General features: G+C 42.3%; 1 protein-coding gene and 1 non-coding gene across 3 annotated transcripts in view; both read right to left on the reverse strand.

Annotated features, from left to right (window-relative positions):
* SCAI (suppressor of cancer cell invasion) overlaps window positions 1–25,307 on the reverse strand; it is a 160,138-nt gene that overhangs the window by 124,124 nt on the left and 10,707 nt on the right. The window lies entirely within an intron of this gene.
* LOC132541088 (U6 spliceosomal RNA) lies at window positions 1,976–2,080 on the reverse strand. Its single transcript, XR_009552266.1, has one exon. It is a non-coding gene; the product is annotated as a U6 spliceosomal RNA (small nuclear RNA).

The following is a 25,307-nucleotide window of genomic DNA, read 5'->3' on the forward strand; positions in this document are numbered from 1 at the left end:
CTCTATACATGTGTGAGAGCTACAATGGCTTTCAACTACAACTCCCCTTCACCCTGAATTCTCACTCCTGACAGCCAGCACCTGCAGTAGGAAGGCCACCTACCCTATAGTTGCCAACACTCCCGGGTGTCCCCGTCCTCCATCAGAGGCAGTCCTTGAGCAACTGCTGATGGTTATGGGAATATAAATGCTCTGTCCTTCTCTCTTTAGCCTTAATAGTGACAACTGTTCAGTCAAATCCTCAGAATTCCTCAGAATGTAAGGCTGAGTCAATTATCCTCCATAGAGCCTTTTCTACACAGAGGATTGGTCTCTAGTTTCATTCTCTCTTCCCACTCCCACCTCCCCAGTCCCTAACCAGCTTTACCTGAAACTCCTCCTAGTAAATCACTTGCCCATAAACCCTCATCCTACCTTCTGCCTCTGGGGGGGGGGGGGGGGGAGGTATGAGGCAGTACTCTAATTCCCTAGGGTTCATCAGAGGTAATGACTATACATCTTTTTCTTTGCATAATGAAATTATATGATATAAATTATGTGCCTTGTCTTTACCATACTTCAGGGACTATATTCCATGACAGCAAAATATATACACCTCATTATTTTCTAGGATGCATGGTTACCTGTAATTTAATGTCTCAATAAATAACAAAAATACCTTTGGAGGAGAGATATGACTTAAAAAAAAAAAAGAGGGAAGGTGGGTGAGACAGCATAATGATTACTGAAACAGGCTTTCATGCCTGAGGCTCCAAGGTCTCAGATTCAATCTCCAACACCACCATAAACCAGAGATGAGGGGGCCAGGCGGGTTAAGCGCACATGGTGTGAAGCACAAGGACTGGTGGAAGGATCCCAGTTTGAGCCCCAGGATCCCCACCTGCAAAGAGGTAGCTTCACAAGTAGTGAAGCAGGTCTGCAGGTGTCTATTTTTCTCTCCCCCTCTCTGTCTTCCCCTCCTCTCTCCATTTCTCTCTGAACAACAGCAATAATAACAATAACAATAATAAACAACAAGAGCAACAAAAAATAGCCTCCAAGAGCAGTGGATTCATAGCGATGTTCACAGTGGATTCACTGAGCCCCAACGATAACCCTCGAGGCAAAACAAAACAAAACAAAACAAAAAACAAAAAACCCAGAGCTGAGCAGTGCTCTGGTAAATAAATAAGGGGAGAACAACTGTTAATTTAATGAGTTTTCTTTCTTTTTATTATTTTTAATATTTATTTATTTTCTTTTTGTTGCCCTTGTTTTTATTGTTGCTGTAGTTATTATTGTTGTTGATGTCATTGTCATTGTTGGATAGGACAGAGAGAAATGGAGAGAGATGGGGAAGACATAGTGGGAGAGAAAGATAGGCACCTATAGACCTGCTTCACCACCTGTGAAGCGACTCCCTTACAGGTGGGGAGCCGAGGGCTTGAACTGGGATCCTTAAGTGGGTCCTTGCACTTTACACCACATGCACTTAACCTGCTGCGTTACCGCCTGACTCCCATGAGTTTTCTTTTTATTGGAGCAAATGACTCTTAAGACAGTTGGCATCAAATGAATACAGTTTCTTATCTTCCTGTGCTAGGTGTCTGCACATCATCCCTGCACACCACTGTGCACTGGGCCCCCAACACCCTCTCAATCTCCTGCCTTTACACTTCAGAGTCCTTAGCTCTGTTGCAGTAAACTATATCTAGTCTAAGTTTCAGTCTGTATTTTACATTTGTTTCTTAAATTCCAAGAAGTAGACTTTTTAAAAAAAATTAGCTTTATTTATTGGATAGAGACAGCCAGAAATCAAGAGAGAAGGGGGTGATAAAGAGGGAGAGAGACAGAGAGACACCTGCAGCCCTGCTTCACCACTTGTAAAGCTTTCCCCCTACAGGTGGGGACCGGGGGCTCAAACCTGGGTCCTTGCGCATTGTAATACATGCACTTAACCAAGTGCGCCACCACCCAGCCCCACGAAGTAAACTTTTTAAATATGAAACACTTCACAAATTTGCATGTTATCTTTGTGTAGAGGCCATGCAAATCTCTGTAAAAAATCCCATTTCTACCAAGGTGCAGCTAAAGTGAGCACCAAGGAGGAAATTTCTTTGGTTCACCACTGTAGGTCTGCTCATCGGTGAGATTTTATTTCTCTTTTGCAACAGCATGGAGGAAACTGGAGGGAATCATGCTGAGTGAAATATAAGCCAGAAAGAGAACATACTGAGTAATCTCATGCATGTGCAGGACGAAAGGAAGAAAGAAAGAAAGAAAGAAAGAGAGAAAGAAAAATGGATAGATATATAGATAGCAAGAAAGGAGAGGGAAGCTGCTAAAGAGAGTCAGGATCTAATACCCTAAGGAAGAGGGTAAGGTGTACTGACATTCATCTTGGGAAGTGTGGAACAAGGAGGCCAGGAGGTAGCGAGCACACCTGGTTAACCGCACATAGTACTAAGCACAAGGACTTGCTCAAGGATTCAGGTTTGAACCCCCAGCTCCCCACCTGCAAGGGGAAAGCTTTATAAGCGGGGGTGCAGGTCTGCAGGTGTCTCTCTCTCTCCCTCTTTTTTTTTAACAACCAATTATTTACTATTATTATTATCTTTATTTATTTATTGGATAGAGACAGCCAGAAATTGAGAGGGAAGGGGGTGATAGAGAGGGAGAGAGACAGAGAGATATCTGCAGCACTGCTTCATCACTTGTGAAGCTTCCCCCCTGAAGATGGGGACAGGGAGGCTTGAACTGGGTGCTTGTGCATTGTAGTATGCGTGCTCAACCAGATGTGCCACCACTTGGGCCCTCTCCCTCTCTATCACCCCTTTCCTTCTTGCATTCTGGCTGTCTCTATCCAGTAAATAAATAAAGATAAGAGAGAAATTTAAAAAATAGTCAGCAGGCAGTAGGAATTTCAATACAAAACTGTTTAAGAATATAAACATTTGGGACTCAGGCAGGTTAAGCGCACATGGCACAAAGCGTGAGGACCAGCATAAGAATCCCGGTTCGAGCCCCTGGATCGCCACCTGTAGAGGAGTTGCTTCACAGGTGAAGCAGCTCTGCAGGTGTCTTTCTCTTCCCCTCTCTTGTTTTCCCTTCCTCTCTCCATTTCTCTCTGTCCTATCTAACAACAATGACATCAATAACAACAATAACTACAACAACAATAAAAAACAACAAGGGAAAATAAATAAATATAAAAAAATTTTTAAAAGAATACAAACATTTGCGATTTGGGCGGTAGCACAGAGGGTTAAGCGCACATGGCGCAAAGCGCAAAGACAGGCACAAGGATCCCTGTTCAAGTCCCCTGGCTCCCCACCTGCAGGGGAGTCACTTCACAAGCGGTGAAGCAGGTCTGCAGGTGTCTATCTTTCTCTCCCCCTCTGTCTTCCCCTCCATTCTCCATTTCTCTCTGTCCTATCTAACAATGACAACATCAATAACAACAACAATAATAACTACAACAACAATAAAAAACAAGGGCAACAAGAGGGAAAACAAATAAATATAGGAAAATCAATAAAAAAGAATAGAAACATTTAGAACACAATTGAAAAATATAACAATAAAATGGTCTCCTAAAGGATAGTAAATCTGGATTAATGCTGTAAAAGAGACTTAATAAAGCAATGTAATATTTATTTTCCATAAAAATACTATCTGGGGGCATAAAATTAAATAGAAGTCTTTAAAACACAAACTCTTCTGAATGAGACGATTACTTAAAACTCATTTGGAACTGTTGAATATCACATACTAAAATATTTGGTGGGTCAATAATCTGTACATATTATGATTTACTATCCCTTGGTCTCTCTAAATGAAAAAACAGGCAAAGAGCAGATAAATCACACATAAGCAAGGCCTCCACTCCAGAAAAAAAATACTAGAATGAGGCATGGTGATGAGATGCAGTTGTTCTGCTGGTAAATTTAGACATGGAGGAGGTAAGATGTGGGAGAAACTGTCTACAGTGGTGTTTTTCCTATTTGTGCACTGCAAAAGGAAATCTCCAATCTGGTTATTAAACCTTCAGTCTGTCTGAGGTAATAGCTATTATGCCAAAAGCAATTACACAGGATAGAACTGGGGATTTGAGGACTTTGTTGTGGTTTAGCAGAAGTAAGATAATTCCTGGGTTTGTTTATATGTGAGCTTATTTCTTAATCAGCTAATAAATATGCAATATCAAAGTTCTTTCACCTGCTCCTACTGATATCTGTCTTGAATGGCAAACTCACAGATTAGAAAACGTATACGTACTATGGAAATCTAATCTTTGACAAAGGGGCCCAGACTATTAAATGGGGAAAGCAGAGTCTCTTCAACAAATGGTGTTGGAAAAAATTGGGTTGAAACATGCAGAAGAATGAAACTGAACCACTGTATTTCACCAAATAAAAAAATAAATTCCAAGTGGATCAACGACTTGGATGTTAGACCACAAACTATCAGATACTTAGAGGAAAATATTGGCAGAACACTTTTCCACATAAATTTTAAAGACATCTTCAATGAAATGAATCCAATAACAAAGAAGACTAAGGCAAGCATAAACCTATGGGACTACATCAAATTAAAAAGCTTCTGCATGGGAAAAGGTACCACTACCCAAACCAAGAGACCCCTCACAGAATGGGAGATCTTTACATGATCTTTACATCAGACAAGAGCCTAATAGCCAAAATATATAAAGAGCTTGCAAAACTCAACAAAAAGAAAAGAAATGACCCCATCCAAAAATAGGGGGAGGACATGGACAGAATATTCACCACAGAAGAGATCCAAAGGCTGAGAAACACATGAAAAAATGCTCCAAGTCTCTGATTGCCAGAGAAATGCAAATAGAGACAACAGTGAGATATCACTTCACTCCTGTAAGAATGTCATACATCAGAAAAAGTAACAGCAGCAAATGCTGGAGAGGGTGTGGGGTCAAAGGAACCCTCCTGCACTGCTGGTGGGAATGTAAATTGGTTCAGCCTCTGTGGAGAACAGTCTGGAGAACTCTCAGAAGGCTAGAAAATGGACCTACCCTATGACCCTGCAATTCCTCTCCTGGGGATATATCCTAAGGAACCCAACACACCCATCCAAAAAGATCTGTGTACATATATGTTCTTGGCAGCACAATTTGTAATAGCCAAAACCTGGAAGCAACCCAGGTGTCCAACAACAGATGAGTGGTTGAGCAAGTTGTGGTATGTATACAAAATGGAATACTACTCAGCTATAAAAAACGGTGACTTCACCATTTTCAGCCAATCTTGGATGGACCTTGAAAAATTCATGATAAGGGAAATGAGCCAGAAACACAAGGATGAATATGGGATGATCTCACTCTCAGGCAGAAGTTGAAAAACAAGATCAGAAAAGAAAACACAAGTAGAACCTGAAATGGAATTGGTGTATTGCACTAAAGTAAGACTCTGGGGTGGGGGGGAGGGAGAATACAGGTCCAAGAAGGATGACAGAGGACCTAGTGGGGGTTGTATTGTTATATGGAAAACTGGGAAATATTATGCATATACAAACTACTGTATTTACTGTTGAATGTAAAACATTAATTCCCCAATAAAGAAATAAAAAAAGAGAAAACGTGTGTGTGTTTGTGTATAATACAAACATCTTTTAAGAATTTTTATTTTATTTATTTTCCCTTTTGTTACCCTTGTTGTTTAACATTGTTGTGGTTATTGATGTCGTTGTTGTTGGATAGATCAGAGAAAGAAATGGAGAGAGGAGGGGAAAACAGAGAGGGAGAGAGAAAGACAGACACCTGCAGACTTGCTTCACCACTTGTGAGGCGACTTCCCTGGAGGTGGGGAGCCAGGGGCTCGAACCAGGATCCTTACGCCGGTCCTTGCATTTTGCGCCACATGCCCTTAACCTGCTGTGCCACCGCCCAACTCCCTACAAACATCTTTGAAAAGCAGATTTACTTGTAGGGGATTTTTATTGAGATGGGAGAAGTGACTGTAGTTCCTTAGAGATCATTTCTGACACTGTTAGTGACCTTATGGACATACTTTAAGAATAAATACATGTGGGAGCCCGGTGGTAGTGTACCTGGTTAAACACACATAATGCAAAGCACAAGGATCCTGGTCCGAGTCACCAACTCCCCACCTGCAGGAGGGTGGCTTCATGGGAGGTAAAGCAGGTCTGCAAGTATCTATCTTTATATCCCTGTCTTCCCTTCCTCTCTCAATTTCTCTCTGTCCTATCCAACAACAATAACAGAAACAGCAATGGGAAAAAAGTGGCTGCCAGGAGCAGTGGATACATAGTGCAGGCACTGAACCCCAGTGAGAACCCTGGAGGCAAAAAAAAAAGAGGGGGTTGGTCGGTGCCAGGCTAGTGTGAGGGTGTTTCTTCCCGGGCACTTGCTCTCTGGGTTGGAAAGAACTCGACCTGAGCCAACTTTGGCTGCTGCTTACTCAGTGACGCGGGAAAGAGACCAGGAATTCATGGTGGAGCGGGAACGCAAAGTGTCTTTATTGATCAGAGACAATGCTTTTATATATTTAGAACCTGAAATGGCAAGTCGGAAAAGGAAATGGCTAGGAAAGGGGGTGGAGAAAAGGAAAGAGTGGGAAGGTAGAAAGCTTCTGTAGCAACGGTTGCTAGGGTTTTAACTGGCGAGATTAATGTACCCTGCAGGTAGGGTGGGTCTCAAGGTAGAAAGAAGATAGATCAAAGGTGGGGATCTTTCAGGCAAAACAATGTTTATGTAACAGCAATGGAAGATGGAGCAGGGGGGCTACCCGACAGGGTGGTAGCACAATGGGCTAAGTGGTGCAAAGCACAAGGACTGACCTAAGGATCCCAGTTCGAGCCCCCAGCTCCCCACGTGCAAGGGAGTCGCTTCACAAGCAGTGAAGCAGGTCTGCAGGTGTCTGTCTTTCTCCCCCCTTCTCTGTCTTCCCCTCCTCTCTCCATATCTCTCTGTCTTATCCAACAACGACGACATCAACAACTATAACAACAATAAAAAAACAAACAAGGGCAACAAAAGGGAAAATAAATTTAAATAAAAAAGAATAAATACATACAGGGGCTAAGAGATACTCATATGGTAAAGTGATGCCATAACTTCTGTGGGGCCCTACATTAGATCTTCAGAACCACATGGGATCACCATGAATAGCACCAAAGGAAATTCCATGGATGACACAGCCGTGCTATCATGTTTCTCCCTTTACGTACATAAAATAAAAATGTGGGCCAGGGACTCTGCTAAGTGGTGTTATAAATGTATGAGACCGTGGTCCAGAAGATGGACTTCAAGCATGAGGCCCCAAATTCAACCCCCAGCAGCACAGGTACCAGAGTAATGTCTGGTTCTTTCTCTCCCTCCTCCTATCTTTCTCATCAATCAATAAATAAAATCTTTAAAGTTTGGAATTCCATAGTTGGAAGGGAAAAACAGTAATGAAAACAGCTGTCATTGGGGCTGGGTGGTGGCACACCTGGTGAGCACACATTACAATGCACAAGGACTTGGGTTCGAGCTCCCAGTCCCCACCTGCAGGGGGAAAGCTTTGCAAGTGGTGAAGCAGTGCTGCAGGTGTCTCTCTGTCACCCCTTTCCCTTGATGTCTGGCTGTCTCTATCCAATAAATAAATATAGTTGTTTTTGTTTGTTTGTTTGTTTGTTTGTTTTTGCCTCCAGGATTACTGCTGGGGCTCAGTGCCTGTACCATGAATCCACTGCTCCTGGAGGCCTTTTTTTTTTCTCTTGTTGCCTTGTTGTTATAGCCTTGTTGTGGTTATTATTGTTGTTGTTGATGTTGTTCGTTGTTGTATAGGTCAGAGAGAAATGGAGAGAGGAGGGGAAGACAGAGAAGGAGAGAGAAAGATAGACACCTGTGGACCTGCTTCACCACCTGTGAAGCAACTCCCCTGCAGATGGGTGGCTGGGAGCTCGAATCCTTACGCTGGTCCTTGCACTTTGCACCATGTGTGCTTCGCCTGCTGCGCTACTGCCCAACCCTCAAATAAAGATAATTTAAAAAATTAAGTTAAAAAAAAAACATCTATCATTTATTGACTAAGTGTCAGATTTTGAGATAAGAGCTCTATACACAAGGAAGAATACATAGTATTACAGCCAGTCAAGTGATGAAAGTATAATATTTACCTAAATGTATTTTTTTCAGCATGTTAACAGTTGTTAAGAGTTAGAAAAAGAATCAATTAAACAGCTGTAAGTTTGAGTTTCTCTTGAGGAATTTTCAGACTATAATGAATACATGTTTTGCTGAGGCTTTCAAATAGTGGATGTATTGAAACCAGGCTCAAATTTCTTAACTTTTACTGAAGATCATGCTGCAGGAATGTCCTAACCCAAGGTTCCCAACCACAATACTACCAGCATTTGGGTCCAGATCATTTCTGATGTGGGGTACTGTCCTGTCCATTGTAGGATGTCCAGCAGCATTCCTGTTCTCTCCATACTAGATGCCAATAGTACACCCCCCAACTTCTGACAGCTAAATAGATCTCCAGACATTACCATGGCCCTGCAAGGCAAATCATCCTCAAGAGAGGCTCACTGGTCTGTTCTCTTTTCCTCCTCTCTACAAAAGAACAGCCACTCCTGTTAGCCACCACCTGTGCCCTGGGTTCCAGTCCCACTTGCCTCCTACCATCACATACCCGTCGCTTAGCCTCTAGCCAATAACTTCTTCCTTAGCTTCCAAGCATGCTTGCTTCTTCTCTTCTCTAAACAAATATCCCCAAGTCTTTTCCCCTTCCCTTTAAATTACTGTTGCCTTTCTACACCTAACTTTTCCTAAGGATCCATCTCCACTTACGACCTCAATCCACTCTTCTTCACCTCACATACCTCACATTTACTTCTCTGCCTGATAAAAATCTCAGTCTATAATCACTTATTTCGATTTCTCAAAGATTGAGACCACCTACCTGTTCAGATCAATGCTTTCCTCAAGGCTCTTCCAGAATGTGATATCATTTAGTGACTAAAATGTTTTGGAATTAACTTCTGAAGAAAATATTTGATCTGGTGAGCAATGTATCTCTTGCTATAACATTCTGCTAAGTTGCTTTTTGTTCTTGTTGTTTTGGGTTTTTTGTTTTTTCATTTTATTGATGGATTTTTCTTTTGGTTTCCCTGTTTCTTCTAAATATAGACATTCCTTTGGGAATGATTTTTGTAGTCACCTAAATGATCACCATGACTCCCAATACCCCTAGGAGTTCCCTATTTATTCCTGGTTTCATGATTATATTCTGAGTTCCTAATCAAGAGTTTTAATAGTAACATGGTAGAATTTGAACAAAAGAAACCAGAAATAGTGTGAAAACAATAATAATGCTAATTGTCACTCAAAAACACCTTCAGGGAGTCTGGTGGTAGCGCAGCAGGTTAAGCACAGGTGATGCAAAGCACAAGGACCAGCGTAAGAATCCCCATCTACAGGGGAGTCGCTTCACAAGCAGTGAGGCAGGTCTGCAGGTGTCTATCTTTCTCTCCCCCTTTCTTCCCCTCCTCTCTCCATTTCTCTCTGTCCTCTCCAACAACGCCAACATCAATAACAACAACAATAATTACTACAATAAAACGACAAGGGCAACAAAAGGGAATAAATATATTTTTTAATTCTCTTTAAAAATAATAAATAATAATCACAGGTATGCAACTTTTGGGCTCCATTTACCACATTAAAATCTCAAGCAGATCTTGGGTAATAATAGCTCGGTGTGTTAGAGCACAATATTAGTAGGTCTAAGGCACCAAAATCCAAGGTTCAATCTCTAGCACCACCATATGCCAGAAGTGAACAGTGCTCTGGTGTCCCTCTCTATTTCTCTTAAAAATAAGTAAGGTTTGATCTTGTCACTTTCTAATTCTTTTTGTGTGTGTGTGTGTGTGTGTCACTTTCTAATTCTATAACTTTTTGTTTTTTCACAGCACGATTCAACTTTAACTTATGGTGATTCTGGGGACTGAACCTGGGACCTCAACCTCAGGCATGAAAGCATTTTTGCTTTTCTGTCATTATCTGATCTGAGGGTGATTAATTGCTTAATGATTCCAATTCATGTTTTACCACAAAATAATCTTTTATTAATCATTCAAAGAAACCATTCATAACAGTTTTTTTTTAACAGCTTAATTGAGTTATAACACATACACCATAAAGCTCAACCCTTATGATTTTTACTGGGGGCGGGGGGATTGATTAATGGTTTACAGTAAATATGTTTGTTGATACATGTGTAAAATTTCTCAGTTTTCTGCAAAACACTCACCCGCCCCCAGGCTAGGTCTTCCCCCATCACCATTTACCAGGACCTGAAAGTGCCCACACCCTCACTCCCCCAAAGTCCTTCACTTTGGTGCAATACACCAAACCCAGTCCAAGTTCTGCTTTGGACTTATTCTACTCTCTGTTCTTATTTCTCAACTTCTGTCCATGAGTGAAGTCATCCCATATTCATCCTTCTCTCTCTGGCCTATCTCACATGAGTTTTTACTAGTGGTTCTCAGTATATTCACAAAAGTCTACATTAAGCATCACTATCTAATTCCAGAACACTTGTAACATCCATAAAAGAAAGCTTGTAGTCAGTTGATAGGCATGTCCCATTTTCCCCTACCATTAACCCCACCAACCATGAGCCTAATTTCTCTACATAACGATTCACCTCTGGGAGTCGGGCTGTAGCGCAGCGGGTTAAGCGCAGGTGGCGCAAAGCACAAGGACCGGCATAAGGATCCCGGTTCGAACCCCGGCTCCCCACCTGCAGGGGAGTCGCTTCACAGGCAGTGAAGCAGGTTTGCAGGTGTCTATCTTTCTCTCCTCCTCTCTGTCTTCCCCTCCCTCTCTCCATTTCTCTCTGTCCTATCCAACAACGACAACAACAATAATAACTACAACAATAAAAAAAAAAGGGCAACAAAAGGGAATAAATAAAATAAAAATAAAAATAAAAGATTCACCTCTATGGGATATTTCATATAAAAAGATTTAAAAAATATTTGCCCTTTTATATCTTCCTTATTCACATAACAACTTCTGAATATTTATCACTACTGAGGCATGTACTTTTTTTCTTTTTTTCTTTTTTAACAAGAGCACTGCTCAGCTCTGGTCTATGGTGGCACTGGGACTGAAGACAGGACTTTGGTGCCTCAGGCATTAAATCATTAAATTAAATTATGCTATCTCCTCAGCCCCCCAAATTTTTTCCTTCAAGCCTTTTTTTAAAATTTGTGATTAATAGTCGTTTACAAATTGTAGGGTCATAGGGAGTCGGGCTGTAGCGCAGCGGGTTAAGCGCAGGTGGCGCAAAGCACAAGGACAGGCATAACGATCCCGGTTCGAACCCCGGCTCCCCACCTGCAGGGGAGTCGCTTCACAGGCGGTGAAGCAGGTCTGCAGGTGTCTATCTTTCTCCCCTCCTCTCTCCATTTCTCTCTGTCCTATCCAACAACGACAACAACAATAATAACTACAACAATAAAACAACAAGGGCAACAAAAGGGAATAAATAAATAAATATTAAAAAAAAAACAAAAACAAATTGTAGGGTCACAGGGTATAGTTCCACACCACACCCACTATTAAAGTCCTATATCCCCCACCCTCCCAACGATAACCACCATAGTTCTCACAAAGCCTTCGAGACAGGCTGTTTACTTATGGGTTTTTGCTTGTTTGTTTTGCAAGTTCATGTGTTTCAATTATCTAGACCCCAAATGAGTGAAACCATCTGGTTGTTGTCTTTCACTTACTCTAATAAGCATAATCACCTCCATCAACACTTTTCTTTTATGACTAGGTAATATTCCATTGTATGGATAGAACATAGTCTTTTTAAAAATTTATTTACTGATTTATTAATGAGAAAGATAGAAGGAGAGAGAGAAAGAACCAGACATCACTCCGGTACACGTGCTGCCAGGGACTGAACTCGGGACTTTATGCTGAAGATTCCAATACTTTATCCACTGTGCCACCTCCCAGACCACAGAACATAGTCTTATTTTATCAACTCATCAATGAACATTTGAATTATTTCTATCTCTTGGCCATTATGAATAATGATGCCTTGAAAATATATGTACAAGTTTTGTGTGATGCTATCTATGTTTTACTTTTTCTTGAGTATGTACATAAACATCACCCCCTGCCTGGACACTTCTTTCCCATGTATTCCATTTTCCAGCACACCTGATGGATTGTTTTCTAGTTTTTTTTAATTTTTTTATTATTATCTTTATTTATTTATTTATTTATTTATTTATTTATTGGATAGAGACAGCCAGAAATTGAGAGGAGGGGAGATAGAGAGGAAGAGAGACAGAAAGACACCTGCAGACCTGCTTCAGCATTTGCAAAGCTTTCCCCCTGCAGGTGGGGACCAGGGGCTCAAACCGGAGTCCTTGTGCACTATAATATGTGCGCTTACCCAGGTGCGCCACCACCCGGCCCCTGGATTATTTTCTAGACCTGCAAATCCATGTGCCACCCTGAAGCATTCCTTTCATTATTCTATACCGGGGCTGATGTTTCCTGAAGCCCATTATCGTCATCTTTCACCACATACTCCTTTAATTTGCTACAGAACATTCTTCAGTAGTTTCCTAAGAAAGAATACATGAAAGACAAAATGTCTAAGCCTTTTTTTTTGATGGGAAAATGATTATGTTAGAGCTAAGTCTTGATTATTTAATTAGGTGTCAAATTCAAATGGAAAACAGTTTTCATCAGATTTTTTTTTTTAAGTAGCATTCTATTGGATTTCAGTGTCTAGAGTTGCAATTGAGAATTGGTTCTATGTCTAGTCGTTATTCCTTAAAAGTGATATAATGTATGGGGGTTGTCTATCTTATCTGTCTATCTATAAGCTTTCAAAACATTTAACTTCTTCTGTAAAAGGTGTTTTGTAGGGCCAAGAAGTAAGCTGACCCAATAAAACATAAGGTTCTGGGTTTCAGTCCTGACACCATAATAGGAGCATCATGGACAACACTGGGGAATTCCATGGGTGGTGGAACAGTGTTGTGGTGTCTCTCCTCCCGCCTTTCCCTCTAAAATAAAGAGTGGGAAGGGGCAGGCGGAGGTAGATAGTATAATGGTTATGCAAAGAGACTCTCATGCCTGAGGCTCCGGTTCAATGTCCCATACCACCACCATAATCCAGAGGTGAGCAGTACTCTGGTAACAGCCTATCCACTTTTGTTTTGTTGTTGCTGCTTAAAGATATAAATTATTCATTAATTGAAATGGGGAAAGGAGAAACCAAAGTATCATTCTGACACATGCATTGCTGGGACTGAACTCACAACCTCATACTTGCAAATCCAGAGCTATACCACCGCACCACCTCCTGCTGCTCCAGGTCCATTAGTTTAGAGACACCACTGCAAACAACTTCACCCAGTTCTTTGTATTCCCATGCACAGGTGGGAGCTCAAACCTGGGTCACAAGGATACTGGCCCCTGTTGTTTTATGAAATTTTTCTCTTTTCTCTCCCTTATGTAAGGATTGGATAAGTTATTTGTTCTGTGTGTCAGACTGATACAAACATGAGTTATTCGTCTAAAATTTGTCTGTGAATTTCAAGAGGTGTTCATAATGACAGAAAAATGTGTCACTAATACAGAAGAGGTCTAAATTAAATAATGTCACAAAAGCCTTCCCTCAATCCTAAAAAGCTGCAGCTCTTCATGTTTTACTTAATGTATCAAAAGTACTTTGTTTCCTGAATGGAATTTAAAAGGGCTGACAGTTTTTACTTTTGCAGGCAGTGAACTCCAAGATGATACACTAACTTTTAGAAGCCAACTGGTGATGAGAAAACCAGAGCCATCAAATACTATGCAGAGTGAATAAACTACATGTATCTCGACAATAATTCCCTCCCCTTCCCCATGTAATAAAGGTAAATAGTCACTAAAAGTCTTTTAGGGGTCTGGGAGGTAGCCCAGCAGGTACAGTGCAGTCCTTACTATGTATGAAGCCCTGGGTTCAAGTCCAAGAAATCAGAAAAGTGCCAAGGGAACTCCACAGATAGTGTAGCTATGTTTTAGTGTCTCTTTCTCATCCCACACCTCCCACCCCCAAATAGGAAGTAAAAAAGATACAGGAGCCAGGGAAGTGGCTCAGCAATAGCACACATAAACTAGACCTTGGGCTCATTCCCCAGCACAAACAAAAGTCCCTTAAGCTCAAAATTCCTAGACCTGATTGTGTACAATAAAAATTAGAAATATGGGAGTAGGGCGGTAGCCAGCTCAAGTGGTGCAAAGCACAGGGGTCTGCGTAATGATCCCACTTGCAGGGGAGTCGCTTCACAGGCGGTGAAGCAGGTCTGTAGGTGTCTGTCTTTCTCTCCCCCTCTCTGTCTTCCCCTCCTCTCTCCATTTCTCTCTGTCCTATCCAACAACAACAACAATAACTACTACAACAACAACAAAAAAGACAACAAGGGCAACAAAAGGGAAAATAAATTGATTAATTAAAAAAAAAACAAGGTCCCAGATTTCAATCCCCAGTACCACATATTTCAGAGTGCTGCAGTGACCACTCTCCCCACCTTGTCTCTCTCTAACAGAATAATAATTTTAAAAAATTAGAAATATGTGGTCGTGGAGGTGGCGCCATGGATAAAGCAGTGGATTCTCAACCATGAGATTCTGAGTTCAATCCCCCGCAACACATGTACCAGAGTGATGTCTGGTTCTTTCTCTTTCTGCCTACCTTTCTCATGAATAAAGAAATAAATTCTTTTTAAAAAATTTGGGTGATTCGGGCATAGCGCAGCGGGTTAAGCGCACATGACGCAAATCGCAAGAACCAGAGTAAGGATCCCGGTTAGAGCCCCTGAATCCCCACCTGCAGAGGAGTCGCTTCACAGGCGGTGAAGCAGGTCTGCAGGTGTCTGTCTTTCTCTCCCCCTCTCTGTCTTCCCCTCCTCTCTCCATTTCTCTCTGTCCTAGCCAACAACGACAGCAATAACAACAACGACAAACAACAAGGGCAACAAAAGGGAAAATAAATAAATACATATAAAAAAATTTTTTTAATTGGGAGTCGGGCAGTAGCGCAGCGGGTTAAGCGCAGGTAGCGCAAAGCACAAGGACCCGCGTAAGAATCAGGGTTCGAGCCCCCGCGCCCCACCTGTAGGGGCATCACTTCACAAGTGATGAAGCAGGTCTGCAGGTGTCTGTCTTTCTCTCCCCCTCTCTGTCTTTCCCTTCACTCTCCATTTCTCTCTGTCCTATCCAGCAACGACGACATCAATAACAACAACAATAACTACAGCAATAAAACAAGGGCAACAAAAGGGAATAAATAAATAAATATAAAAAATTTGAAATATGTATTAGAAATAGAAGATGATAGGTTAGCAAAAGTGACATATTTCTACATTCCTATTTTCAATTAAAAAATTGATTTAAAATTTTTATTTAAGATTTTATTAATGAGAAAGACAGGGGAGAGAAAGAACGAACCAGATGTCACTCTGGTACATGTGCTAGTGGGGATCAAACTCCGGAACCTCATGCTTGAGAGTCCAGTGCCTTATCCACTGCACAACCTCCTGGACCACCAAAATTCTTTTTTTTAATTGCCACCAAGGTTATCACTGAATCCATCTCCATTTTTGGAGGGGGAGACAGAGAGGGGGAAAAAAGAGAGACATCTACAGCACTGCTTCACTGCTCATGAAGCTTCCTAACTGCAGATGGGGACCAGGGGCTTGAACTCTGGTCCTTGTACATGGCAATGTGTGCATTCTACCAGATGTACCACTACCTGGCTCTAAGTTACTTAAAATTCAATGTCTTAGGGGTGAGAGAAAGTTCATCTGGTAGAGTATGTACCTTACCATGCACAAGATCACTGGCTCAAACTTTGACACCAAATAGAAGCACCATGGCACCAGGAAAAGCTCCACAATTCCTGGAACAGTGCTGTGATGTCTCCTCCCTATCCCAGCCACCCCCACCCTGAAGTAAAAAGAATTAAAAACCAATCAACTGGGGGGGGGGGTGCTGCATATGTACAAAGGTCCAGAACAATTTATATTTTATTTTACTTTATTTTATTTTACTTCCAGGGTTATTGCTGGGGCTCAGTGCCTGCACTATCAATCCACTGTTCCTGGAGGCTATTTTTTTCCCTTTTGTTGCCCTTATTGTTTATCGTTGTTGTTGTGATTGTTGTCATTGCTATCGTTGTTGGATAGGACAGAGAAAAATGGAGAGAGGAGGGGAAGACAGAGAGGGGAAGAGAAAGATAGACACCTGCAGACCTGCTTCACTTGCTAGTGAGGTGAGTGGAGAGCCAGGGGCTTGAACGTGGAGAGCCAGGGGCTTGAGTGGAGAGCCAGGGGCTTGAATCAGGATACCTACTCCAGTCCTTGCACTTGATGCCATGTGTGCTTAACCTGCTGCACTACCACCCAGCCCCCTTTATTTTATTTTTATGTATTTATTTATTCTTGGACACAGAGAGAAATTGAGAAGGGAGGGGGAGATAGAGAGGGAAGGAGACAGAGAAACACCTGCAGCCCTGCTTCATTACTCATGTAGCTTTTCCCCTGCAGGTGAGGACCATAAGCTTGAACCTGGATCCTTGTGCATTGAAATATGTGTGCTTAAACAGGTGCACCACCATCTGGCCCCTAGGGCAATTTTTCAATCTGTATTTTATCTACAAGAACATAAAACTCCTATTTTCTTAGAAAATGTCCCCCAAAAATTCCAAGTCTTAATCTCAGAGTACAAGCACTTAATAGGAAAAAAAATATATATATATATATTTTTTGCCTCCAGGGTTATTGCTGGGGCTCAGTGCCTGCACCATGAATCCACTGCTCCTGAAGGCCATTTCCCCCCCTTTTTGTTGCCCTTGTTGTTGTAGCCATGTTGTGATTATTGTTGTCGTTGATGTTGTTCGTTGTTGGATAGGACAGAGAGAGATGGAGAGAGAAGGGGAAGACAGAGAGGGGGAGAAAAAGACAAACACCTGCAGACCTGCTTCACCACTTGTGAAGTGACTCCCCTGCAGGTGGGGAGCCGGGGGCTCGAACCGGGATCGTTACACCAGTCCTTGCGCTTTGCACCATGTGCACTTAACCCACTGCACCACTGCCTGACCCCCCAAAATTAATGTTTTTATGCAGTAGGCTTTTAAATCTTTTCTTAAATTTGGATTTAATTTTCCTTAAAGGTTCAAATAAGTATAAACAACTATTCAACATTTCTAAAAAGACAGTCAAAATATAAGCACTAGAGTATTCATTTGCATTGCAAGTTTTTACTTCCTGTCTGACATCCTTAGAGACCTAGTTTTTGACAACTCCTCTGTACAATTTCTACTACAAGTACTCTGGCCTCTCTTGGCCCATACAAACTGCTGCTAGGTGCTATTTCTTTTGGCAACAAATTACATACTTTATAGCAACAGACCTTCAAATGAACTTTCTCCATTCACACTCAAATAGTTGCAGAACATGAATTTTAAGCCAGGTCTTCTGTAACAAGATATTAAATAGCCACTAAAATTTGTTTTCTGTTGTCACCAGGGTTTTACTACTCTGGGTAAACTTTTCCAGGCAGGAAAAAGAAAGGCGGGGAGACAGCATAATGAAATGCAAAAGACTTCTATATTTCACTCTGAAGCTCTCAAATCTCAAATTCAATCCCCCTGCACTACCATAAACCAGAGCTGAGTAGTGCACTGGAAGGAAGGAAAGAAGGGAGGGAGAGAGGGAGGGAAAGAGAGAGGAAAAGAAGGGAAAAAGGAAAAGACTCCATAGCATCAAAGCTTTCACCAAGTGCATCGGAAGTCAGGATTCAAACCTGGACAGTGCACTTGACAAAGCTGGTGAACTACCCACATGAGCTATCTTTTCAACACTGCTTTAAATTTTTTTTTCGTTTTTTTTTTTTTTTTTTTTACCAGAGCACTGCTCAGCTCTGGTTTATCGTGCTTTAGGGGATTGAACCTGGGACTTCAGAGCTTCAGACATGAGAGTCTCTTTGCATAGCCATTATGCTATCTACTCCTGCCCTTCTTTTTGTTTTTGTTTATACCAGAGCACAGCTCAGATCTGGCTTATGGTGGGTGGTGTGGGGGATTGAACCTGGGACTTTGGAGCCTTAGACATTAAAGTGCATTTGCATAACCATTATGCTATCTAGCCCTGCCCCCTTAAATTTTTTATAACAGATTTCAATGCAAACTGTATTCTCACTTAAATAGAAACAAAATAAGGGGGCAGGAGTAGATAGCATAATGACTTTTGCTTTCTTTTTTGTTAATTTTTAAATCTTTATTTATTTATTTTGAATAGAGACAGAGAGAAATTGTGAGGTGAGGGGGAAATAGTGCAGGAGAGACAGAGAGACACCTGTAGACCTGCTTCACCACTCATGAAGCTTTCCCCCTGCAGGTGGAGAGCAGGGGCTGAAACCCAGATCCTTGCGCATTGTAATGTGTGCGCTTAACCAGGTGCGCCACCACCTGGCCCCGGCTTACGCTTTCTTGCAACCACCACCTTAGAATTATAGGCAGGATGGCTCCCCACCTGCAGGGGGCTCACTTCACAAGCGGTGAGGCAGGTCTGCAGGTGTCTATCTTTCTCTCCCCCTCTGTCTTCCCCTCCTCTCTCCATTTCTCTCTGTCCTACCCAACAATGAACGACATCAACAATATCAATAATAATCACAAGGCTTCAACAACAAGGGCAACAAAAGGGGGGGGAAAAGGCCTCCAGGAGCAGTGGATTCATGATGCAGGCACTGAGCCCCAGCAATAACCCTGGAGGCAAAAAAAAAAAAAAAAGCATTGGGATACATACCTCACAACTCAATGGATGGAGCATTGTGATCTCACTGCACAGAGAACAAACAGAATGTGGGGGACCTGAGTGACAACTCATTGGGCAGAATGCACACTACCATGTGCAGGGACCCAGTTTGAGCTCCTGGCCATCACATGCAAATACCACTCAAAGGGGAATCTTCATGATTTGATGTCTCTCCTTCTCTGTGTATTTCACCTTCTCCCTGGGGGGAGGGGGGAGCAGTCTGGAAGGTGACATAGTGGATACAGTGTTGGACTCTCAAGTATGAGGTCCCTAGTTGGATCCCTGGTGTGGCACATACCAGTCATGTCTGGTTCTCATTCTTTCCTTTCTTTTTTAAGATATTTTTTAAATTTTAATTATTTTACTATTGGATAAAGACTGAGGGGGTGGGGGAGATAGAGAGGGAGAGAGACAGAGATACACCTGCAGCCCTGCTTCACCACTTGTGAAGCTTTCTCCCTGCTGGTGGGGGACCAGGGGCTTTGAACCCAGGTCCCTGCACACCATAGTGTCTGCTTAACCAGGTGTTCCACCACCTGGCCCCAATAAATAAAATCTTTAAAATAAAAATTAAATTAAAGGTGGAGGTATAGCAGAATGGTTATATGCTGGCGTATGGCCGTGTGGTCAATCCCCCACACCGCCATAAGCCAGAGCTGAGGAGTGCTCTGGTTAAAAATTTAAAAACAGCCGCAGCTGGTTAAGCGCACGTGGTGCAAAGTGCAAGGACCAGCATAAGAGTCCCGGTTCGAGACCCCGGCTCCCCACCTGCAGGGGCGTCTCTTCACAGGCGGTGAAGCAGGTCTACAGGTGTCTATCTTTCTCTCCCCCTCTGTCTTCCCTCCTCTCTCCATTTCTCTCTGTCCTATCCAACAACAATATCAATAACAACAATAATAACTACAACAACAATAAAAAAGGGCAACAAAAGGGAAAATAAATAAATATTAATTTTTTTTTAATTAAGAAACACTGACAAAAACCATAGGATAGGGAATCCAGCAGTAGCACAGCAGGTTAAGCGCACATGGCGCTTAAGGATCCCAGTTCTAGCCCCTGGGGTCCCCACCTGAAGGGGGGGTTGCTCACAAGCAGTGAAGCAGGTCTGGAGGTGTCTCTTTCTCTCCCCCTCTCTGTCTTCCCCTCCTCTCTCCATTTCTCTCTGTCCTATCTAACAATGACAACATCAATAACAACAATAACTACAACAGTAAAACAAAAATGGCAACAAAAGGGAATAAATATTTAAATAAATCAATCAATCAAAAGAGGCCAGGTGGTGGCGTACTTGATTGAGTGCACATGCTACAATGCACAAGTACCCAGGTTCCAGCCCCTGGTCTCCACCTGCAGGGGGAATGCTTTGTAAGTGGTGAAGCAGTGCTGCAGGTGTCTCTCTGTCTCTCACTCTCTATCACCCCCCCTTCCCTCTCTATTTCTGTCTGTCTCTATCCAATAAAAAATAAAGTTAATAAAAAATAAATAAAAATAAAATGATAAAAATTAAAATTTTTTTAAAAAATAACTCCACAGGAAGTAGTGGAAAGCTTCAGGAAAGGGAGAGTAAAACCCTGACAGCAGGAGAATAAAAAAGCACAGACAGAATGAAAAATAATGTTGCAGCCATCTCTGGGAAATACTATCTATGACACCAATGAAAAGTCTATGTGACCAAAGCAACGATTGCCACCTCAACATGCTTCACCTCAGACTGTATCCAGAGACTTCACATGTGGAATGACAACCCTTCAACTTCATTACTCGGGTGAGACCTTTCCTTTTATAGTACACTCTAATTTCATCTTAGGTAGTTCACTTTCTAACAAAGTCCCATAATCTAGATATACACCAGTTTCTGTGAGAGAGAGCTTATGTGCACACGTATCCATAAACTACTGCAAAATATATACCTGAAAGCAGAAGTACACTAGAGTTTGCAGTGAGTACCTCCCTAACACTTCCTCTCCACTATTCCAAGCTTGGGATCCATGATTGCTCAACAAATTGTTTGGCTTCATATGTTAACTCTCTTTTCAATCACCAGGTTCCAGATGCCACCAGGATGCTGTCTAGGCTTCCCTGGATTGAAGACCCCACCAATGTGTCCTGGAGCTCAGCTTCCCCAGAGACACACCTTACTAGGAAAAGAGAGAGGCAGACTGGGAGTATGGACTGACCAGTCAATGCCCATGTTCAGCGGGGAAGCAATTACAGAAGCCAGACCTTCTACCTTCTGCAACCTTCAACGACCCTGGGTCCATGCTCCCAGAGGGCTATCATGGCAGGGGGTGGGTTATGGGGATTGGGTGGTGGGAATTGTGTGGAGTTGTACCCCTCCTACCTTATGTTTTTGTTCACTAATCCTTTCTTAAATAAAAAATTTAAAAAAAAGAAAAAGAAAAAAGTCTATGTGGTGGTCTGGGAGGTGTCACAGTGGATAAAGGGTTGAACTCTCAAGCATGAGGTCTTGAGTTCCATCCCCAGCAGCATATGTACCAGAGTGATGCCTGGTCCATTTTCTCTCCGCCTATCCCTCTCATTAACAAACAAATAAATAAATAAATATTTTTTTAGAAAAAGAAAGGCTATGTGTCAGAATATACTGAAACTGACTACTACATAGACTTCCCACAAAAAAGCAAGAGGCAAAGAGATAACAAACAATAAGATGGAGCCTGCTATCCACTGTGATGAAATCATATCAGTGGTCTACTAGGACCAAACAACAGAGGAAAAGGAGAGGTCTGCTTAGGTACTTTCCTCAATATCTGTAAGCAAATACTAAAGTGAGGATCTGGGGGCGGGGGCTTTTAGATCCTGGTGCACTATGGTGCTGAGGTGAGAGTGCACCAAAGAAAATGGAGAAATGTTACAGAAGTGCCAACAGCTGTAATTACTGTAAACCATTAACCCCCACAATAAAGACATTTTAAAGAAATAAAAAGATGATGATAAAGAAAGTGAGGGGGGCTGGGCAGTAGTGCAGCAGGTTAAGCGCACATAGCGCAAAGCCCAAGGACCCATGTAAGGATCCTGGTTCGAGCCCCCAGCTCCCCACCTGCAGGAGGGTCGCTTCACAAACAGTGAAGCAGGTCTGCAGGTGTCTGTCTTTATCTTTCCCTCTCTGTCTTCCCCTCCTCTCTCCATTTCTTTCTGTCCTATCCAACAACAACAACAGCTAAAACAATAACAACCACAACAAGGGCAACAAAATGGGGAAAATGGCCTCCAGGAACAGTGGGTTCATAGTGCCGGCACCAAACTCCAGGAATAACCCTGGAGGCAATAAATAAATAGATTATAAATAAATAAATAAAGTGAGTGGAAATTAAATATAGTAAATGGGAAGAAACTTCAAGTATTCAACTGCCTCTTCTCTAACAGGTACTAGAAAATTGCACTTTTCTCATTACTTTTACAACTTAAGGTAAATGAAGGTTAGGGGACTCTCTCATAATTAGTAAAGCTTTACATTCTAAAATGTATACATGTGTATTCATACATTTCAATATATGGTAGCAAAAGCCCTTAAAAATTAAACAGCATCTGGGGGCCAGGCGGTGCGCACCTAGTTGAGTGCACACATTACCATGCACAAGGACCCAGGTTCAAGCCCCTGGTTCCTACCTGCAGGGGGAAAGCTTCAAAAGTGGTGAAGCAGGGCTACAGGTGTCACTCTGTCTCCCTAAACCCTCTTCTCTCTCGATTTCCAACTGTCTCTATCCAATAAATAAATAAATAAATAAATAAAGTAAAAACAGCATCAATAACTTTCAGAGATCACAAGGTAAGGGAGAAGCTGAGGTACCTGCATCCTGTCTCAAATACAGGTTGGTGAGCAGTGGAAACAAGATTGCATAATGGATGTTAGGCAAAAGATGAATCAAGTCACTGGGGCATGTAGAAGGAGGGTAAAAAAAGGAGAAGGAGGAGAGGAAAAGAGGAGAGGAGAGGAGAGGAGAGGAGAGGAGAGGAGAGGAGAGGAGAGGAGAGGAGAGGAGAGGAGAGGAGAGGAGAGGAGACTAGGAAGCAGGCAAAGCTCTAGAGATGTCACCAGTATGCTATTCTATAAGTTCTTGAAACACATTCTTACACATACAGACTCCATCCTTCATCCGCCATCTGTTTTGCACACGTAGGAATGAGAAATGACTCCAGAGATACCTAACCCAGTGGCCCCAATATTTTCAACTATAAAAGCCTTTTTTGATTGGTGGACATTCATATGACAACTGCTATTATAGGGTTACTGAGAAAAATCAATGAGAGAAATACAGCAAACTAAGTGCTATTCATATTTTGTTATGACAAACTTAGTGCTAAGTGTTGGGGCTCACCTGGTTAAGCGCACACACTACAGTGCACAAGGATCCAGGTTCAAGCCTCTGGTCCCCATCTGCAAGGGGAAAGCTTCATGAGTGGTGAAGTGGAGCTGCAGAAGTCTCTCTGTCTCTCACCCTCTCTATCTCCCCTTCCCCTCTCAATTTCTGTCTCTATCCAATAATAAATGAATAAAAAATATATATTAAAAAAACTAAGTGCTAAATGTTATGAACAAACTCAGTGTTATTCATATTTTGCTATGACTTGGGGGATTTATACACAATTATGGATATTAGATATTTGCTGTAGGTAAAATCCTTAGGAACCTTTGCGACTATGTCAGTGGCTGGGGAATGTGTGAGTACACTGTATTTGAAAACAGAGAGAGTAAGAGGGGCCGGGCAGTAGTGCACTGAGTTAACCACACATAGTAGGAAGCGCAAGGATCCTAATTCGAGCCCCTGCCTCCCTACCTGCAGGGGGGTCGTTAGTTACACAAGCAGTGAAGCAAGTCTCCAGGTGTCTGTCTTTCTCTCCCCCTCTGTCTTCCCCTCCTCTCTCCATCTCTCTCTGTCCTATCTAACAATGAGGACATCAGTAACAACAATAATAATAACTACAACAATAAAAACAAGGGCAACAAAAGGGAATAAATAAATATTAAAAAAAAAAAAAAAAGACTCATGCCTGAGGCACCCAGGTCCCAAGTTCAATCATCCTCACCACCATAAGCTAGGTGAGAGGGGGAAAGGGGGAAAGAAAAGAAAAACAAAACTCAACAACAAAAAAAAAAGTGTAAAGAATGGCTCCTGGGATTGGGCAGTAGCACGCCTGGCTGAGCACATGTTACCATGTGCAAGGACCCACCCTGATTGAAGGACCCTGGTCCCCACCTGCAAAGCTTCATGAGTAGTAAAGCAGTGCTTCAATTATCTCTGTCTCTATCCAATAAATAATAACATATATATATATATTTTAATTGTTGTAGTTTGTTGATGTTGTTGTTGTTGTTGGATAGGAAAGAGAAAAATGGAGAAAGGAAGGGAAGACAGAGAGAGGGGGAGAGAAAGACAGACACCTGCAGATCTGCTTCACCGCTTGTGAAGTGACTCCCCTGCAGGTGGGGAGCTGGGGGCTTGAACCGGGATCCTTATGCCGGTCCTTGCGCTTAGTGCCACCTGTGCTTAACCGCTGCGCTACCACCCGACTCCCAACATATATATATTTTTTAAATGCAGGAATAAGGCGCCAGGTGGTGGCACAGCAGGTTAAACCCACATGGTATGAAGCACAGGGACCGGCCTAAGGATCCCGGTTCGGCCCCTGGCTCTCCACCTGCAGAGGGGATCCCTTCACAGACAGTAAAGCATGTCTTATCTTTCTCTCCCCGTCTCTGTCTTCCTATCCTCTCTCCATTTCTCTCTGTCCTATCCAACAACAATAATAACAACAATACTACTAACAACAGTAATGATAACAGCAACAATAAACAACAAGGGCAACAAAGAGGAAAAATAGCCTCCAGGAGCAGAGGATTCATGGCGCAAGCACCATGCTCCAACAACAACCCTGGAGGCAAAAAAAAAAAAAAGGCACCAGGTGGTGGTGCACCTGGTTAAGTGCTCACATTACAGTGTGCAATGATACAGGTTCAAATCCCTGGTCCCCAACTGTAGGGGGAAAGCTTTGCAAGTGGCAAAACAGGGCTGTAGGTGTCTCTCTGTCTCTCTCCATCTCCATCTTCCCCACCCCTCTCAATTTCTCTGTCTCTATCTAACAATAAATAAATAAAAATATTTTTTTTAAATGCAGGAGTAGATAACATAATGGTTACACAAAGAGACTTTCATGCTGGGGCCAGGTGGTGGTGCACCTGGTTAAGCACACACATTACAGTGTGCAAGGAACCAGGTTCAAACCCCTGGTCCCCACCTGAAGGGGGAAAGCTTCACAAGTGGTGAAGCAGGACTGCAGGTGTTTCTGTTTCTCTTCTTTCAGTTTCTCTCTGTCTCTATCCAATAATAAATAAATTAAATTAAAATAGAAGGTTTTTTTAAATTTCTTAAAAAGACTTTCATGCCTGAGGCTCCAAAGTCCCAGGTTCAATTCCCTGCACCACCATAAGCCGAAGC

Source organism: Erinaceus europaeus, chromosome 10 (genome assembly GCF_950295315.1).
Source record: "Erinaceus europaeus chromosome 10, mEriEur2.1, whole genome shotgun sequence".
Taxonomy (NCBI): Eukaryota; Metazoa; Chordata; class Mammalia; order Eulipotyphla; family Erinaceidae; genus Erinaceus; species Erinaceus europaeus.